The sequence below is a fragment of the Canis lupus genome, chromosome 27, assembly GCF_048164855.1.
Source record: "Canis lupus baileyi chromosome 27, mCanLup2.hap1, whole genome shotgun sequence".
NCBI classification, from domain to species: Eukaryota; Metazoa; Chordata; class Mammalia; order Carnivora; family Canidae; genus Canis; species Canis lupus.
This window is the reverse complement of record NC_132864.1, coordinates 33,897,602-33,903,601: the sequence shown is the minus strand read 5'-3', so window position 1 is coordinate 33,903,601 and position 6,000 is coordinate 33,897,602. Positions and strand designations below refer to the sequence as shown.

The window sequence follows — 6,000 nt, the reverse complement described above, 5'->3', positions numbered from 1 at the left end:
TTCATTCTCCTGCACGTAGCTGTCCAGATTTCCCCAGCACCATTTCTTGAAGAGACTGTCCTTTTTCCAGTGGATTGTCTTTCCTGCTTTGTGGAATATTCGTTGACCATAGAGTTGAGGGCCCATTTCTGGGCTCTCTATTCTGTTCCATTGATCTATGTGCCTGTTTTTTTGCCAGTACCACACTTTCTTGATGATCACAACTTTGTAGTACAACCTGAAATCCGGCATTGTGATGCCCCTGGCTCTGGTTTTCTTTTTCAATATTCCCCTGATATTCGGGGTATTTTTTGAATCCACACAAATCTTACGATGATTTGTTGAAACTCCCTGAATAAAGTCCTTTGTATTTTGATAAGGTTTGCATTAAACGTGTAAATCGCCCTTGGGTAGTTTTGACATCTTCACAGTGTTAATTCTTCTAATCCATGAGCCCGGAATATATATCAAAAGTACACGTGGAGCCTCCATGGAAATGGAATACCCTGAATTCTGGGATACCATCGTTTCTTGGTGGAAGGTTCTAAAAAGCATCTGACATAAGGGACCTGGAAAGCTATCCAAGTACATGTGGCAAACCATGGAAAGGCCCTATGTTCAGCGCTCAGAAAGAAGCATTCCACGAATGCAACTTTTGACAAGCCTCTCATATCAGGAGGGACAATCTGTGAGCAGAGTCCCTTCAGTGCAGCTGTCCCCTACCCTCTCACCTGTCTGCATTAGAACCTATATAAAAAGAAGCTGAGGAGGCTCGAGGTAAATGCAATCTACTGAGCTCTGAGAAACAAGTGTTATCTGTAGGCAGCTTCAGAAAATCCTCTCTCATATGGAACTTAGATCCTAGTCCACAGTTGGTGTGAGGCCTTATGAAAGGCCCTGAGCTCAACTCTCAGAAAGCAGCATTCCCTGAATACAGGTTTTGGCAAGGTTCTCAACAATGGAGTTCGAACCTAACTCCACTCTAGGTGAAGAGGTGCCAGGGAAACGCGCTGTCCGAAATCTAAGCCAACATTTCTCCCCTGCAGCTTTCAACTAGCCTCTCAGATAAGAGAATTAGAAACCATCCACACAGTAGTGAAGCAACCATGGAAATGCTCTGTAGGTAGCTGTGAGTAACCAGCGTTCCTTGAGCACAGATTTATAGACCCTCTGAAATAGCAGCAGAACCTACATTGAAATAAATAAAATCTTTTAAAAAATAACCATGTTCATATTTTTTATTGCATTCAGGTGTGGTGATTATAAATAACATTTTCATAAAGAAGCACAGGGGGTTTTCTCTAGAGATTTATTTTTGTTAATTTTCATACTTTTTGTTGTGGCATTGGTTTATGTGTTCCATGCAATCATCAAATAGTAAGGAGAACTAGTCATATGGATGAAGCTAAGCCAGTAATGACCGTGGCTGCATGGAGACCTGACATGTGCATCAGCAGAGCGGGAATGAGGCTGAAGGAACATGGTAGCTTCATGATGTACGAGGGGTTCATTTACTGAGAAATCAGAAGATGGTAAGTGAATGTACACTGGCCTAGAACAAACTACCAGAGGCCACAAGGACAAACATTTCTCTTTCCTTGGAGACCCTCTCTATACAAATGGGCTTCAACGAGTGACCCTGAGTTCACAGACAATGAAGGAGCTGTCATTTCCAGAAGGGTCCCAAGATCGACCTGGACCTGGGCCTAAGGATCAGCCAAGGAAAAAATGGAATCTCACAGGGTTGAGAGACCTGGGTGGCTCAACAGTTGGGCGTCTGCCTTCAGCTCGTGCGTGATCCTGGGGTCCTGGGATCGAGTACCACATCGGACTCCCTGCATGGAGCCTGCTTCTCCCTCTGCCTATGTCTCTCTCTCTCTCTCCCTCTCTCTCTCTCATGAATAAATTAATAAAAACTTTCTAAAAATGAATCTCACGGGTAGCCTAAACAAGCAGCTGCTGAGGTGCTCACTCACTTTGCAGATGGCTAAATAGGTTTTTGACTCACTTCCCCCACAGGCCTGGGGCGCCGTGGGTGCTTTGAGACTATCATCCCCCACTGAACAGTAATAATCAGCCTCATCCTCAGCCTGGAGCACAGAGATGGTCAGGGTGGCTGAGATGCCAGATTTGGAGCAGAAAATCGATCAGGGACCCCCGAGGCTCGGTAGTTATCAGCATAGATGATGTTTCTGGGGCCTGTTTCTGGGAGCTGCTGGTGCCAGCTCACGTAATGTCCACCGATGTTGGAGCTGCTTCCACTGCAGGAGATGGTGACTCTCTGGCCCAGGACCCCAGACACTGAGGCCGGCTGAGTCAGGACAGACTGGGCCCAGGACCCTGCAAGGGGGAGAGACACAGAGAGAGTCATGCTGGGATCTGGAGACCAGAGGAGAATGCAGGATCCCATGTGGCAGCCCAGGGCCCCTTCCCCTGTCTCCACATCCAGTCACCTGTGCAGTGAGTAAGGAGGGTGAGGAGAAGAGGGCACCAGGCCATGGTGGAGGTCATCACTGATCCTGCCTCTGTGGCCCCACAGCTGAGCAGAGCCTCCCCTCATCTCTCCCTTCCCCTCTTCATCTTCTGGGAGAGGAAGGGGTGGTCAACGCAAATGAGACCCCCCCAACTCTTTGACCCTCCCTGGCTCTGGGTCAGGTCCATGTGCCTGAGGCTGACCTGGCATGGGCAGGGGAGAGGCTGTGTGGGACCAGGGGTTGGAGAGGTCTCAGCTGTGAACCCTGATCAGAGGGCACAGGCAATGCCATGTGGTGTTCCCAACTCTAAGAAAACCTTATCCCTCAGAAATAAGCCTCAAGCTGCATGTGGCATCTCGAAACCACTTCAGCATGCATGACAGGGGGATAAATGGCCAGAGGACACAGGTACTGCCTGCAGACCTCTATCCACTCTCCTCCTCCTTTGTGATTGTGACCCATCATGTGGCTTCCTATCACACAGTGTTGGTTTTAGGCTTCACTCTAATTGCTCAGTGTGAAACTATCCACGGCTCCCTTGGCTGTTCATGGGCCATTCAGGAAAGAGGTGATGTCTATAAACCAACTCCTCTGACATCACTGTCACATCCAGAGGAGTGACTGGTCCCCATGTACACGTGGTCTCTTCTGCACAAGATGCTGAGACCTTCCTCCTATATGATCCCCCTGCTTCCAGCCCTTACCCTTCTCTGAGTTTCCTGAAATCCTGAAGAACCAGAGTGTGAGATTCTCCAGGTTGTGGGGAGAAGCCCTTGTGTGCATTCCTGGAAAGATTACACACTGAACATCGTTGTCATCTCTCATTGTTTTAACATATTTAAAATAATAATTCTCCCCATCCTGTGGGCAGTGACTCCTTCCTAGGATCTGTCCTCCCAGCACATGGACACAAGTCTGCAGGAAGCCTGCCATGTGAGTCTGTGTGTGCCACTGACCTCAGAGCACAAGGGGCAGACCTGCTGGCAGTTCTAGGAAGGACAGTGTCACAGCTGCAGAAGTTCTGACAAGAATCCAGTAGAGGACTTTCCGTATAGGTCACCCCCTTGGTCAACTGTGCACTTGAATGAATGTTCTTTTCTAGAAATGCTTCTCAATCACACTAATTAACACTCAATGATGATGTCACTGTAAAGATGCAGGTGGAATCACTAGTATATTGATCTGTGTCTATTGGAGGGAGATTGTGCATGGGAGTTTTGGCTAAAACATCAGCACAGAACAAAGAAAATGGAATGACTTTGGGTCTCATTTGAATAGATATTTAAAAACATTTTCTAAAATTCCTTGTCTTATTTTTTTCCTTAAGATTGTATCATGGGTCTGATCATGCAGGTAGGAAAGCCTGAAGTGGTGCCCATGAGGCCCCATGAGGACCCTGTTGTATGAATTTCAGAGCCATCTGAGTGCTGGAATTCCCAAGGACAGACGAGGTTCCAGGATGAGCAATTCAAGGTCCCACTCATACCTAGGGTGGGCACAGCTGAGGTCCAGGCACATGTGCCCAGTATGTTGAGGACAGAGCAATTGCTCATTTAGACAACCATGAGTAGGAGAATGAAGTTCTATTGGCAAAAGACACCGGAACCAAGATTTTTCTGTCAAAGGTTACCTCTGAGTTGTGGAGAGGTGGAGATGAGGGGACCCAGTCCCTGAGGCCACAGACCCTTGTTCTAACTTGGGACAGAATATTTTGCAGAGGTCCAGCCTGGCTGGGGGCTTCCCTGGTGAACTGAAGGAGTGACAGCCCAGCCCTGAGAGCACAGGGAGGGTGTGTCCCACATCCCCAGGGGCCTTGAGCTCTGTTTGAGAAGCGCTGAGGCTGGGGTCCCAGAGTAAATGTGATGATCAGCCTCAGGCAGTGACTGGAGCCCAGAGATGGTAGGAGCTGAGCTGCCCATGGGGACAGAGCCTTCCCCTGGGAATCCTGAGCATCAGCCTCCTTCCAGGGGAGCAGGTGCTCAGGGCACATCCTGGCCACTCTGCTGACAGGACCGCAGTCACATTCGACATCCTGGGGGTCTCTTCTAATGGGCATTCTGTCTCTGAAACTTTGACCCAGAGGACAGCTGGGTGAGCTGAGATTGAGCCTCGCCTCGGGAGGGACAGGAAACATAGAAAATACAGAGTGAAGCACTTTACCTTCAGAGAGGAGAGAGGTGTGTGTGTGTGTGTGTGTGTGTGTGTGTGTGTGTGTGTGTCTCAAAATGAGATCCGGTGACCCTCAGTCCCTTCTACGCCCTCTCGACACACTGGGGGATTGCCCTTTATCTCAGGACCTGAACCTCAGATTTCAAGGTCAGTATTTCAAAGACTTTCTCCCTGGGGCAGGATTGATTCAGGCGGTGAGGACTCATATGAAAGTAGATCTGTTAACACACCCTGGAATCAGATATGCTGGTCTTGTCAGGTGACAGAAACAGGAGGGAGACACTAAGGGTTTCTCCTGCAGCCCGAATTTTTGGTCATTCAGCTCTCCACAGGTGGATCCTGGGGACTGGCAACTACAGAAAAATCATTCTTTTTTTTTTCTGAAATCCTCAGGAGGAGACAGGGTTCAGACCTGAAAAACCAGAGAGAGACCAAAGCCTGAGGGACAGGGGAGCAGAGGGGAGAAGATGCGGGATGGGGTGGGGGTGTTGTCAGGAAGTCTGCAGCACCTGGTTCAAGGTCACGTGGAGATGGTTCAGAGAGGAGACTGTGTCTGTGACCAGCGCTATGGTCAATGTAGCAGCTGTGGATACATCAGTAGTGACACAACTGGGTCACTACAAAGGTCCCGTTTAATGGAATGAGATGATAAAACTGATGTGCAGATGAACATTTACTGGGCCTCAGGTTCACCTGGAGACATGGTAGTTATTCCCGTTCATCTTCTCCACAGTGAGTGGCGATGTGCCCCTGGGCTATTACCTCATCTCTCTGTCTCCTGCGATATCCCATTTTCACTCACTCTATATGTATTACAGGACTGTTTCTCTTTCCTGTGGAAGGATAGATCATCATGGCGAAGAGAACACCCTGCTCTGTTTTTCCAGATAATTATATTACTATTTTTTACTGAACAGAGGCTCAGAGACAAGATACTTGGGCCCAGAGATTTGTCTCACTTCTAAACCTATCTGAGACACTGTGAGTATCTGGAGCTGCTCCCACTGTCATGATTTACAGCACAGTGATAGTCAGCCTCGTCCTCAGGCTGCAGCCCAGAGGCGAGCAGGAGCCCTGAATTGGCCTAGGAGTCTTTGGATGCAGAGAAGTGGCTGGGGACCCCAGAGACCTGGGGTTTATCTGAGTCTGGGTAATAGTACAGGAGAGACTGGGGGGCTCCTTGGTTTCTCCTTGAAAAGGATGTTTACTGGCTGCCAACACTGCTCAGGGTGCAGGTGAGTCTGGCAGTTGTTCCCAGAGGTAGAGAGAAGGAGGGCAGCTGGGTCTGTACTGGCTGGGACCGGGAACCTGCAGATACAGACACACATGGGATTTTACATAGGTTTATTTTTTTAAGATTTTATTTATGTATTCATGA

General features: G+C 48.6%; 1 pseudogene; it reads right to left on the bottom strand.

The window, feature by feature from the left end:
• Positions 1-1,605: 1,605 nt before the first annotated feature.
• Positions 1,606-6,000, bottom strand: part of LOC140619021 (immunoglobulin lambda variable 1-47-like) — a 212,366-nt pseudogene continuing 207,971 nt past the window's right edge.